Source organism: Microtus oregoni, unplaced genomic scaffold, assembly GCF_018167655.1.
Source record: "Microtus oregoni isolate MIOR12 unplaced genomic scaffold, Mior012 000015F_ref0000493, whole genome shotgun sequence".
NCBI classification, from domain to species: Eukaryota; Metazoa; Chordata; class Mammalia; order Rodentia; family Cricetidae; genus Microtus; species Microtus oregoni.
The window spans coordinates 44,387,067-44,400,466 of NW_024543074.1; positions in this window are offsets into that span (position 1 = coordinate 44,387,067).

The window sequence follows — 13,400 nt, forward strand, 5'->3', positions numbered from 1 at the left end:
ACACAGTGAGACTCCATTGTACAGTGATAAAATAGACGGCACAAGAGCCACAAGCTAAGAGGACAGGGACCAGGTCTTCAGATACTTGCTTACATTTGAGTGACAGCTCTCTGCCTGGTCCCTGAGAGCAAGAACCCCCTTGTAGTCATTCCCCCTGGTCCCAGATATGATTTAAGGTCCACGGCTGAAACAAAACTTGGTCTGATCTTTAAGAAGGGGTCTGGATTTGAGAACGGTGGCCAGATGTCCTAATTTGATAAAACATGGATCTCTCCTATGCTTCTTCCTGGATGGTATGATTAGGTATTGCTTTTAGTACATTCGGTTTCATAAGTCAGAAAAATTAGGTTTTCATCTCTTGTTTTGTGACTTGCTTTCACAAGCTATTTCTTTTCTCCAGAACTCCTTTCTCTCCCTCTGAGCTGAACTGAAACAGCAACCACGGGAAATAAATAGAATCCCCAATATTGCTTTCTAATGAAAACAAAGTGCATCAAACATGGTGACTACACCATCTGGACTGGGGCCGCTGAGAGGTTGGGAGGTAGAGGGGGGCACGGAGTTTTGTCCTAATCCTGCCTGCAAACGCTTTTGGTTTTGCTTTTGATTGTTGATGGAACTTTATTAAATGCTTATGCTGTATTTGGTAAGGTGATCATGTGATCACCTCTTCCTTCCAGTTTCCAATAACATTAAATCAGGTGGTGTTTCCTATTTTCTGTGTGCAGACAGAGATCATTTAGGAAGGATAACTGCTCATTGGAAGTTGGTAGAACACGCTCGTAAAACCTTCCGGGTCCAAAAATGCAGGAAAGAGATTTTAAAATCATTTAAATTAATGTCTATGTTAAAGGGGGAATTATTGGAGTGGCTTATTTGTGGTCCAGGTAGTCAGCAGTGCTGTCCCCTGAGTGAAAGGCCAAGAATGCAGTGGCGGTTCAGTCCCAGTCTCGTCCCGAAGTCCCAGAGGATTCCTAGAGGGCTGCCATCTTCAGTCTGTGTTGGAATCCTGAAGAAGTAGGTTCAGTGCCTCAGGAACGAGCCTGATGAGCTATCCCAGGAAAGTGGGGGCAAACAGGCAAAAAGCAAAAGCTTCCTCCTTCCACATCCTTTTATGTGGGCTTCCACCAGAAAGTGTGGCCTAGAGTTAGGGTGGGTCTTCCCACCTCGAATACCACAATCAAGAAAACCCTCACAGGCATGCCCAGCTGATCCCAAATGTAGTCAAGTCCACAACCAAGATTGGCCCTCAAACAATGCGCTTTTATTTGATGAGCCATCGCTCATTTGTGTGGCAATTTTATAACTTTTAAAATGTCAGTTGTGGGCTGGAGAGATGGCTCAGTGGTTAAGAGCATTGCCTGCTCTTCCAAAGGTCCTGAGTTCAATTCCCGGCAACCACATGGTGGCTCACAACCATCTGTAATGAGGTCTGGTGCCCTCTTCTGACCTGCAAACATACACACAGACAGAGTATTGTATAAATAATAAATAAACAAATATTAAAAAAAAATAAAATAAAATGTCAGTTGTATTTTTCATTTCCTCCTTTTCTGCATAGACTGTTTTTAAATTAATTTTGTATGTGTATTGGGGGTGGGGTGCATGTGTGTTTCTCAGCACACATGAGGGTCAGAGAACAATTTTAACAGTGGATTCTCTACTTATAGCCTGTGGGTCTCTAGGGTGAAGCTCAAGTCATCACCTTGATGGCAAGCACCCTTTTCTCTGCCCTGCTAAGCCTCTTTATTTATTGTTTTTTGTTGTTGTTGTTGTTGTTTTGGGATAGTTTTTTGTATTGGTTTGTTTGTTTGATTTGGTTTTTTTTCATTCCTTCCTTTCTTCTTTCCTTCCTTCCTTCTTTCTTCTATGTATATGAGTGTGCTGTATCTGCATGTATGATGGCTGTGAGCCACCATGTGATTGCTGGGAATTGAACTCAGGTCCTCTGGAAGAACAGTGCTCTTAACCACTGAGCCATTTCTCCAGCCCCTGTTTTGGTTTTCTGAAACAGAATCTCACTATGTAGCTCTGGCTGTCCTAGAACTCACTATGCAGACCAGACTGGCTTCAAAGTCCACAGAAATCTGTCTGCCTGTACTCCCACGTGCTGGGATTAAAGATGTGCGTCACCACACCTGGCCTCTAAGCCTCTTTGAAAAAAAAAAAAAAGGTCTTCTGTTAGTTATTCTCCATCAGTCTTCCTAAAGCTTTGTCCTCCACCACGTCTACCATACTGATTCAGCTTTTATACTTACTATTCTTTCTATATTTTGTTGGTTACTTGCATTTTGCAATAGACTCAAGCAGTGTACTTGTTTGTATGACAGGAAAGTTCACTCCTGCCTCCTGTGAAACATTCTCCGTAGGCAAACAAGGTTATGGTACTGGCACTTTTGTCTGGACCCTTTCCTATCTCTTACAAACATATTTGTACAATTTTCCAGATTATGTTAGTTATAGGTCTCTGTTTATATTGCGTACATATACACACATCTATTTAAATGGAATCCCCTAATTTATCCAGTTCCTAACCATGAAATTATGTTGAAAGCCTTGAGTGGTAGGATTTAATTCATCTGTTTTTATTCTGTTCAGTGTAGATGTAGTCTTAGTTCTGTCGTTTTGTTTGACATATATTTATTGTAAATTATTCTTCTCCCTCCCCCAGTTCTGTTTTTGAACCAGGGTCTCATGTTTGAGGCTGGCCTCAAACTCAATATAGTTAAGGATGACCTTGAATTCCTGACGATCCACCTCTAACTCTTCAGAACTGGGATTCAGATATATACCTGTCTTCGTTGTCGTCGTCGTCGTCTTCTTCTTCTTCTTCTTCTTCTTCTTCTTCTTCTTCTTCCTCTTCCTCTTCCTCTTCTTCCTCTTCTTCTTCCTCCCTCCTCCTTCTCTTCCTCCTCCTTCGTCTTTGGTTTTGGTATTTCAAGACAAGGTTTCTCTATGTAACAGTCCTAGCTGTCCCAAAACTCACTCTGTAGACTAGTCTGGCCTCAAACTCAAAGAAGTCAGCCTGCCTCTGCCTCCCAAGTGCTGGAATTAAAGACGTGTGCCACCACTGCCCGATCCATTTTTTTTCCTTTTTATAAAGAATTTACTTTTACTTATCTGCGTATTTATATGTCTGTGTATGCTCATGCAGCCAGGAGTGCCTTTGGAGGCCGAAGAGATTGTTGGGTCCCCTGGAGCTGGAGCTACAGGTGGCTCTGAACTAGCTGCTGTAGGTGCTAGCATCAGAACTTCTCTGTATTCCGCCAGAGCAGCAAGTGCTTTTCACACTGAGCCTTCCCTCCATCCCTGCATGCTGTTGTTTTCTTTAAGGAAACGGGGCCATACTCAGGCTGCCCTCCTGACCCTTCTACCTTAGCCTGTGGTCTCCAGTAGCTAGGACTACAGGCATGTACCACCATGCCTGACTTTCTTGTCCCCTTTTGAGTAGAGATTGGAAAGTTCCTAGCTTTACAAGGGCCATCATTCAGTTCTTTAAAATATATATACTTATTCCATTTTTAATGGGTATGTGTGTATGCCTGAGTACATACTACATACATGTACACCACATATATGCAGGAACCACGTAGAGGTCAAAGAAGGGCATCAAATCCCCTAGAACTGGAGTTATAGGTGATTGTGAGCTGCCATGTAGGTGCTGGGACTCAAACCCAAGTCTTCTGCAAAAGCAGCAGAACTCTTAACCATTGAGCCATCTCTCCAGTCTCTGTCATTCAATCTCAAACATATTTTCCTATCAATGGCAAAAATTAATATGAATCTATTAATTACTGCCTTTTCATCATGAAACCTTTTAACCTGTTTTTAATTTTTATTACATTTACTTATTTATGTGCGTGTGTGTGCACATATATGTGGAGATCAGAGGATCACATGTGGAGGCCAGTTTCTCTCCTTCTACCATGTGGGTCACAGGAATTGAAATCAACTCGTCAGGCTTGGTGGCCAGTGCTTTACCCAACTAGTCATCTCGCTGGCTCCCTGATATCTTCTGAGCTTGTTTTTACTAGTTTTTTTTCTTTCTAACTTTCCCCAGCATTCCTACAGACACTGTCGGCCCCGAAGAATCATCTGGAAGTTTCCTACGTTACTAAATTCTTCTTGCTTTGTTTCAAAACCCACATTCATTTTTCTACTTTAGAGATCTTAAGCATTGCACTCATCCGCACCCTACTCATGCAATTGTGGGCTGAAGTGGACTGGGAAGGTTCAAACACGTTCCCTTGGCTCTCTGAAAATGCACGGTGAAGTGTATCTGCCGAGTAATGCTTCCCAGAGGCTCACATCCTCCGCAGTATATGCTGGAATCCCTGCTCTTCTGACCCTCGGCTGACCTCTCCTGGCACAGGCCTTTGGAGTGTTTGCAGAGGCTGGAGTCACTTCCTCGTACTTTGCAGAGTTTACTTTAGCTCAGTTAAACCAAACCCTGTTGGCTCGAGTTAACTTCCTAGTAAACTGAAGGTTCCACCAGCAGCCCTGCCCTAGAATCCGAGACTGGCTAGAGGAACGTGAAATTGGAAACTGAGCTGCTGAGGACTAGTGATGTAGCTCAGTTGATAGAGTGCTTACCCAGCATGCACAGGGTCCCGGTGTTCATCCCCCCCCCCCCCCCCAACACCACACAAAACCCGGGGGTTATGGAGGGTGCTGGAGAGATGACTCAGCCATTAAGAGCACCTGCCGTGCAGTTAGGACAGACAATGGAGCTTAGATCCCAGCACCCACACAAGTCCGGGTGCCCCATGCCTACTTGTAAGCTTAGCATTGAGGAGAGCAGAGACAAAGATCACTGGGACTTTGCTGTCTTCTAGCTTAACTGAGAAAAAAAATGCCAGCCCCAAGTTAAGACAGAGACCCTGCCTCAAAGGAATAGATAGAAAATGATTTAAAAAAAAAAAGGGAGGGGGCCTTGATACCTTCTTCTGACCTCTGCATGTACCCAATCATGTGTGCACACACAGAGATAGACAAATCTTAATTTAAAAAAAAAAAAAGGCATGGTGGCAAACCCCTATAATCCCCAAGCTTGAGAGGTAGAAGAAGAAAGATCAGAAGTTCAAGATAGTCTTTGGCTACATAATGAGTCTGGGACAAGTCTTGTTTCAAAAGCGAACAGGCTAAAGAGATGGCTCAGTAGTTAAGAGCACTGGCTGCTCTTCCCGAGGCCCACATTCAATTCCAAGCACCCTCTTGGTGGCTAATAGTTCTAGTTCCAGTGAACCAGTGCCCTCGTTTGACCTCTATGGACATTTTTATACGTGTGGTATACAGACATACAAGTAGGCCAAACATCTGCAGCCATAAACTTTAAAGCAGAGCAGCGTGACTAACCTGGAGCTGACGGCTCAGCAGTTGAGAGCGCTCGCTGCTCTTCAGAGGACCTGGGTTCTATTCCCAGCAACCACAGGGGGGCTCACAACTCCCTGAAAACCCAGTTTCAGTGGTTCCAGAGGTTTTTTTCTTAGTCTGCACCTGCATCAGTCATATACATACATGTAAACAAAACACATACACTAACACACACCCTGTGAAGTTAACTTTCCCCTGCCCTAACCGTCTGCCAGATATTTTACCATCCGCAGGTACACCTAGGCCTTTTTATGATTTTAGAATCCAGTCAGGCTCCTGTGACCTCTTCATGCAGCAAGACGGCTGAGGGTGGGGTGGGGGACAGATGACAATGGCACTGTCGGGAAGGAGCCTTCCTCATCATCTCCCAGTCTGCTCAGGGTACTAGATCCAACTTTTCATAGACGCTAAGATGGCTCTGTAACACACTGACTGCAATCATCCGGAGACCTGAGTTTGATCCCAGGTAGTAGAAAGAGAGAAACGCCCCCCCACCCAAGTTGGCCTCTGTCCTCCACTCACACATGCATACACCCGTACGCACGCACACACATGCCACGAATTTACACAACTCAGTGCCTTAAAACAAGACACACTTTGATTTGTTAATGGTTCTGGAAGTCAGAAGCCGTAAGATGGAGGGTTTGGTAGTACTGCATTCCCTCTGGAAGCGTGGAGAGGAAACCGTGGTTATTTATGCTCACCTGGATGCTCTCCCTCTCAGGACCCCCACTCAGGCACACCTGCAACACTGCCTTGCCTGTGTGCGGGACCATACGCACAGACGGGAGTCAGACAGCCCGTCTCTGGAGCCTTCCAGCTCACCACCTAGCACAGTCTTTGGAAAACACACATCCAAGTCCCTCACTCCTCTGATCAGGACCCTGAGAGGTGCTATGGTTCCCAGGGAACAAGGCTGCCATGGCTCCTTGGCAGCAAGAGCCCTGAAAGCCTGGCCACGCCTCTTCTTAGCCTCACCCTGCCTCCACACTGCTTCCTGCCTGTGACCCAGCCTGTACACACAGCGTGTTTCCTAAAGGTTGCTGCTTCCTACCGCAGGGTCGTTCCCCGTCTCCCCCAACCCCGGATGCTCTCAAGCTTCAACTTTGCATTTATTTAACAAATATTTCTGTGTTAATACTCTTTGAGGCAGGGGCCACAATGACTTGATTAATTAAATGTTTCTTATGTAACTAAAGATGCCATTGGGGCTAGGACCATGTCTAATTCTTACCCACGATTGTATCCCTAGCAAGGTGCGTGGCATGCATTTGTGAGCAAAAAATGATATGGTCCATGAGCTCTTGGAAAGAAAGGCATACAAGAGTAAGTATTTGTTTACTGTCCTCATTTTCTACCTCCTGTACTTAGCTTCTGCCCAGGAGGTTTGTTTTAGGGGGTGTGTGTGTGCGTGCGCACACGCATACACATGGCATGGTGAACGTATGAAGGTCAGAGGACAAGCTGTCTTTGATCCTCCCCTTCCACCTGGCTGGAGGCAGGGTCTGTGTGTTTGCCTCCGTGCTGTGTACTCCCAGCTGGGTGGCCTATAAGCTTCTGGTGAGTCTCCCATCTCCACCTCCCACTTCCCCATAGGAGTGATTGGACTATAGGTACTCGCACTACTGCCCCTGGCTTTACATGACAGGTCTTGGCACTCACTTATGTGCAAGCACTTCCCACTGAGCCATTCTGCGGCTCCAGCTCAGCTTTTATCCTTCCTATGTCACCTCCAGCAGTAGAGTGGGAGACCCAAGTGGAGGGATTTGTGTGTATGCAGCTCCCTCCCCAAAACCAGGGCAGTGCTGTATCCATGGAGATTTGGGGATGACCTCCGGGATGCTCAGCATCTCCAGGTTTTCTTTTTTCAAACCCCTTTGAAATCAGGCGATGTCTGTCCTTCATTTTAATCACCCAGACTAATGCTGCCATCAGGCCGATTGGCAAGGACCTTTTAAAAAGCGTTCAGCGGGTACTATGAGGGTTCTATAAATGAATAAAAGCCAAGCATATAAACTATAGCTGCTGTGGGCATAGTGGCTCTTGGGTTAATCCCAGCTCTTAGGAGGCAAAAGCAGGTGGATCTCTGTGAGTCAGAGACCAGCCTGGTCTACACAGTGACTTCTGTGATAGCCAGAGCTATGTAGAGAGACCCTGTCTCAAAAATGTGTGTGTGTGTGTGTGTGTGTGTGTGTGTATCCACACACATATGAATAGGACTAGCACTTGTCCTCTAGCCTGGCTATCTGAGTTCTATCCTCAAGACCACGTAGTAGACAGAAAGAACAGATTCCTGAAAATCGTCCTCTGACCGCCACACTCATGCCATGGTACATGCGTGCCAACACTCACTCTCTCTGTCTGTCTCTCTACCTGTCTCTGTCTCTCTCTCTCTGTCTCTGTTTCTCTCTCTCTCTCTCAAATCAATGAATAAATGTAATAATTTTTTAATGTGTGCATCTGCCAGGTGTGGTGGGACATGCGGACCTGCCTCCAGTCCCAGCACTTAGGCTGAGGCAGGACCACTGGTTCCAGGCCAGCTTTGACTTCATATCGGGGTCTCTAATAATTTTAAACAGCATCTGGGCGTGGTGGCCCATGCCTTTAATCCCAGGAAGCAGAGACAGGAAGTCGAGACCAACCTGGTCGACAAAGCAAGTTCCAGGCCAACCAGGGCTATATACATCCCTGTCTCAAAAAGTAAAAATAAATAAAATAAATAGGGCAGGGAGGGAGGAGAGGAAAGGACTTGCCTTGGGAGTGGGTGGCTCAGCTGGGCGGTCTGGGTCCTCGCTTAAGTGTTTTTCTGTCTGACCTGCAGGTGGCAGCATGTCCTGGGCCTCCTTGTGATGGCAGGCGGCTAAGAAAGAAGAAAATGGAGTCCCTCCTCCTGGAGACTTGCTTGAGAGCCAGCCATGGGTGAGTGTGTGCTTGAGCAGGGCCCTGTATTAGGTTTCAGGCATTGATGTGAACCACGTGTGTTCAGTATTCGAGGTTGTTTGTTGATATTCACAGGTTGTTTACAAAAAGCCCTAGCTGCAAAACCAGTTATCCTTATGGTGTTGCATAGGCCATGAGGGGCAAAGGGAAGTGTACCCCAGTAGCTCAGCAAGTGTGTGGTATGTTACAGGTAGGAGGTGTTTGGTGCAGAGCTCTTGAGTCTCTCCTCCAGCTGCTCTGTCGTGGTTCAGGCTCCACTGGGGACCTCTGCTGGCCCATCAGATCCCAAGCTGCGTCAACTCTCAGGCCAGACTTCTTTCTACCTCTCATCACCCCGTCCACCACCCATCAGCTTCGCCTTGCTTATCCTAAGACCTTCTCTGTGCTACAGTCATTTGAGGGGCTGGAGGGATGGTTCAGGGGTTGAGAGCATTTCCTCTTGTTTTAGAGGACCTAAGTTCTGCTCCCAGCACCCACTTACCTCCCAATCCATACCTGTAACTCCAGCTCCAGAGAATCTGATGTGCGTCTCTGGCCTTTCCCACAGATGTGTGCACAGATGTGCGCGCCTGCACATGAATAAAACTTAATCTTTAAAGGAAAATTAGAGGAGTTGGAGGGGGCTGGTTCCTGGTCTATCTTTGATCCAGCTTTATTAGTATTTCTGCTGGAAAATAATTCTAAATGTTGTATTGGTGTTGAGTGCCTTCTGCCTCCTGCCACAGCATCCCTCCCTCCTCCTGCCCCCCCCCGAATTTCACCCACTGGGTTGCTGATGACTGTCCCTTAGCTGCAGCCCCTAAGTCCCTACCTGAGAAGGATTCTGTGACATCTACAGGAACCTTGTGGTCCTCGTCCCTTACCGCCAACCTGTGTCCACTTCGCTCCGCACTGTCTTTGGGATTCATCGTGTGTCATTTCAGACCCTCAGCTGGAATGTTAGATTCTAATTTTACCAAACACCATGCTTCAGTGAGAGTTTCTCACGGTTGGAAGAAGGGAGTATTTTGTAAATCAAGCTTGCCTTTGTTTTTGCCTAAAATTACTAGTTTTAAAAATTGGTTTGTTTGGAGTTTTATTTTGTTTATCCTTGGCAATGGGTTTATTCAAGCATAGTCAATAACCTGGTGAAAAAACTGATACCAGGAGGGGGATGGATAGAGAGATGGTTCTGCAGGTAAAAGGTGCTTGCCGCTAAGCCTAGAGACCCGAGTTCAATTCCCAGATCCCACATGGCGGAAGGAGAGGATCAGTTCCCATAAGTTGTCTTCTAACTTCCACCTGTGCGTCATAGTGCGCACAGACAGGCACACAAAATAGAGTGTAATTTAAAATGTGTTTTTAAAGAGCTAGTATTAGCGCTAGAGATGCGGCTCAGTGGTGGAGGATTCGCCTAGTGTGTGCAAGGCCCTGGGTCCCATCCCCTGCATCACAAAAGCAATTAATAATCGTATCGAGTGTCTGCTCCACCTCAAGCTCCTGGAGCTCTACAGAGCTGACATCTTATTGATACCTCTGGAGAGGCATGTGATGGTGTTCTCCAGTGAGAAATACAGAAGCCGGGGTACAGAAGGTGTCGCTGAGGCGTAGAGAGCACTTATCTACCATGCCTAAGACCCTGGGTTCCATCCCTGGCACCTCAAAAGAAAAAGAAAACATTCAAAGCAAATCCAAATTCCAGAGAACTGTGACTTAGCAAGTCGGGGTGCCCCAAGAAGACCCTTGTCCTCTTGCCTGTCATCAGAAACTGTGTGAGCTTGGCCTTCAGAGGGTGGAAGGTGAACCACATCTGTCCTCATAGTGACCTGAAAACCAAAGTAAAATTGATGAGATGAAAAAGTGTAATCATAAATGGCGCTGGAGGAACCCTGTCTCAAGAAAAAGCCAAAAAAGAAAAACAGCAAAACAAAAGTATAATCTTCAAACAATGCCTAACTCTAAACTTCCTATCTGTTTACACAATTCTCTGCTCTGTTTTGTGTAACACAAATTATTGGAACACATTGGCCAAATTTGCCTGACATTCGTGATTCACACTTTACTGGTTAAGGCCTGGAGTTACAGCACAAGTGTCAGGACGCTTGCCTGGGGAGTTCAAGCCCCGTGTTCCATCCCCAGCTCTACAAAGTAAACACACGGATAAATTAATTACCGTTGGAGGGCAGGCAGATGGTGTCGCTAGGTGGTAAGCTGTGTCTGATTAAGACTTTGAGTTATGTCCGGTGTGGTGGCGCATGCCTTTAATCTCAGCACTAGGGAGGCAGAGACAGATGGATCTCTGTTCGAGATCCAGGACGGGCTCCAAAGCTACAGAGAAACCCTGTCTCAAAAATCAAAAAAAAAGAAAAAAGAAAAAAAGAAAAAGAAAATAAAAGAAAAAAGACACACAAGACACACACGAACAAAACTATTATTTTTTTTTTTTTGATTTTCGAGACAGGGTTTCTCTGTAGCTTTTGGTTCCTGTCCTGGAACTAGCTCTTCTAGACCAGGCTGGCCTTGAACTCACAGAGATCCGCCTGCCTCTGCCTCCTGAGTGCCTGGGATTAAAGGCATGCGCCACCACCGCCCGGCACACGAACAAAATTCTATTTTTAGCTGGTTAATACATAATTCACTGTAATCCATTTGAAGGACTAACAGTCTCATAAACTGGAAAAGTTTTTTAAAACTGAAAAGCCTTCCCCTATACCCAGGTTTAGCCACACATTGAGGGACATACACCAATGAACACTGAACTCCCGGGGCACGACCTTCACAGCTTCATTCCAGAAACTGATGCAACCATGAATCCACTCTTCTCACAGTCAGAGGCTTCGGGAGCAGTCGTGGGCTTGCGGCTGTGTGAATGGGTGTCAGTTAGGTTGGTTATGCTCTGGCCATTGATAGCTAAGTACCTCATACAAGTCTTCCCAAACATTGCCTTCAGGACATGCTGGGCATTTCACACTGGGAGACTGGGAAAATAAACACCTCAACCATGAACTCCTTTTCCTTAAAAACCAAAACCGGAAGACAAATAAACACACACACATACAAATGTAATAAATAAATAAAAACATAAGCAAGAAATAAAAGTCTGGGTCTCGAGGTTGTCCTGGATACAGTGGGCAGTTGTTGTGAGTGGGGGCTCATCCAAGGACTTTTCCAGGTGTGCTGGACAGGTGAGCAGGAGCGGTGAAGGCCTGGGCCAGAGAGAGGGGAGGGGCAGTAGGAGAAGCTGGGGAGGCTTCTTCCCAGCGGTCTGCTGAGGCCACAGGACACCATTCTCTGAGCCTGGGCTTCTCCCTGCCGCCTCTGTGGGCCTGACTTCAGCTTCTCATCCCCTGGCCTTAGAAAGCCCTGGGGCTGAGCTGCTGCTTTTGAGTAAAACGCAGGTGTGAACCTTGTGGTGAAGGACACAAGCAGCCCTGGGACCCTGACAGTCACAGCCATGCAGCATTTCCGGCCGGGTTGTTTTTAAGCCACCAGTACCAGTTTTCAGTTGAACTGTGTTTTCCTTCCTGCAGTCCTTAAGTGAGACTCCTTGTGAGTTCTCCGCGCTCTGTTCTGAGGGAGCTCCTCCGTTGGCCCGGTCTGGGTTGGAAATAGAAATGATTTTCTTCCTCCCCCACAGGCCAAACAGTGCAGAAAGAGGTGTGGCTTAAATTTAAATTTGTCTCCAATTTCATTTCTAGGTGTTTCTTTTCCTTTGCTTGGAAAGTAGATAGAGTACTGGGGTCACTCTTAAAGAAATTCTAACTTGTAACTTCAAGTGAGTCAGTATTTTTTTTTTTTTTTTTTTTGGTTTTTCGAGACAGGGTTTCTCTGTGGTTTTGGAGCCTGTCCTGGAACTAGCTCTTGTAAACCAAGCTGGTCTCGAACTCACAGAGATCCGCCTGCCTCTGCCTCCCGAGTGCTGGGATTAAAGGCATGCGCCACCACCGCCCGGCTAGTATTTTTATTTTTTAAAATTTTTGGTTCCCCATTTATTTGTTTGTGGAGGTCAGAGGATACCTTATAGGAGTCCATTCTCTCCTTCCATCTTGTGGATCCTGGGGACGAACTCATGTATGGCAACAAGCACACTTGCCCACTGAACCAGTTCACCAGCCCAGTACTTCTATTTTATTTTACTTTATTTTATTTATTTTACAGTGCTGGGAACTAAACCCAGAACCTCATATACGTTGAGAAAGTGCTCTGTACCAAGCTTATAGCCTGACCCGTACATGGTATTTTAGATACCCAAGAGAAAGGACATTTACTCACAAGGATCTTACATCCCTCCTGGGGCTGGAGGTCAACACGGTTGCTAGACTGTTTGCCTAGCGTGCCTGAGTTCCATCCTTAACTGCATAAAACTCTGCAGAGCACAGTGGTGTTCACTGTGTGCTGCTCTGGGGAGGTGGAGGCAGGAGAATCAGGACTTCAAGGTCATTGGAAGGTACACATTGAGTTTGGGGCCAGCCTGAAATACATGAGCTCCTGTCTCCAAGAAATAATAATAATTAAAAACACAGCAAAATTTGTTTCTGCTTCTTGGTGACACAGAACCGTCCTCCAAACCCCTTCACACACACACACACACACACACACACACACACGCACACACGTACACACGTACACAATAAAAATACCCTAAAAAGCCTAGTCAGAAAGGCTCGATAAGACCTGCCCGAGGGCTCTAGTAAATTCCAACTGGAGCAAAGGGTGTCTGCCTTAGCTGCTCAGGTGTGAGAAGGGAACAGCTATCACACTACCTAGGTTGGTTGGGCAGGTTTTGGTGGGGTTGTAAATTTGAATTAGCTGCCAAAAAAAAAAAAAAAAGGAAGGAGGGAAGGAAAACAAAACATAATAGACTTTAGAACAGAGGGACCACTTAGAGATTAAAGTAGGAACTTTTATTTCCATTTTACTTACACCTGGAAAAAGCAACCCTTTCTTTTCAAACAAGGTCACATGGCAAACTGGGCTTGGATCTGGCACAGCCCAGAGTCACACACGCTGTCCTCTGTTATCTGCAGCGACAGGTCGACTTTGCGTGCAGCTAGGTCCCATCCAGGCATGACCTAGTGTGATCTTTATACATTTGCCTATGACAACCA